The sequence below is a fragment of the Branchiostoma floridae genome, chromosome 15 (assembly GCF_000003815.2).
Source record: "Branchiostoma floridae strain S238N-H82 chromosome 15, Bfl_VNyyK, whole genome shotgun sequence".
NCBI lineage: Eukaryota > Metazoa > Chordata > Leptocardii > Amphioxiformes > Branchiostomatidae > Branchiostoma > Branchiostoma floridae.
This window is the reverse complement of record NC_049993.1, coordinates 15966925-15967956: the sequence shown is the minus strand read 5'-3', so window position 1 is coordinate 15967956 and position 1032 is coordinate 15966925.

Sequence of the window (1032 nt, the reverse complement as noted above, 5' to 3'; positions counted from 1 at the left end):
AAATGGACCTTAAGCTTCCTGATGGAATGAAAGGTCAAGTTAAAAACTTTCTGTTGGTACCACAGTAGGCCATGTATGTTTGTGTGTTAATTTGTTTGCAGACAACATAACTCAAGAAGCTTTGGCTGATCCTGCATGATAATTGATGGTAGGAGTCGGAAAAATTAAGGTCAAGTTCGATAACATGCAGACATTCTAGTAGCAAATTCCAGTACTGCAGCGAGGGTTCAAAGTTAGGGGTAAAAAGTGCCAGGTTCATAAGTATAGCATTATGGTAGGTAGGTCTTGGAACAGGGAATATGTGGTGAAAGTCTACGGCCCTCTGGCATTTTGTTTGTAACTGCAGTTTTGTTTTAATTATTGGAATGGAATTGAAGTTAAGCAGGAGTTTGGCGAATCATTTTTACTTTGGCCCATGATTATTCTGGACCTGCGCGGTATTGCATGTTATTTTGTTTTCACCGAAACTTCCTTTAAGAAATGTAAATGCATTTAAGTTCGCGGGATTTGATTTCATGTTAGCCGGAAAGTGGAGTGTTCGTGGTGGTTTTGAGTTCGCGGTAGTGCCATACACTCCGTTCACAAAACCGTCACATACTGTAATGAAAAATGTTTGCGGTGGGTTTGAGTTTGTGGTAAGACTACCTCACAAAAACAGCAAACTTTTCTGCTGTCTGTAATATTTCCGTAAACACCCCTACTTTTTTAGGAATGTGGAACAGTCGTTGACTTTTGTAGATCTGTGGTGCCTGAAATTTCTGCAAGCAGATGTTTATCTAGCAACTTACAGCTGATTGTGAGATATAATGACATGCCAAGCAGCTGTTCAAGGTGCAGGTCAGTTAGGGCTGCCCATTGGAAAGCATGTTATAACTTATGATATACTGAATGAAGGCTTAAAAAAGCACTGACCCATTTTTCAAATTCAGTCTTAAAAATTCTTCTCCACCAGAAAGTTACTTTGGTCTAGAAAAGCACGACGTTCTATGAAAGAAACCTTGCCTTTGACCCCTGTTCCCTCCTGATATGACC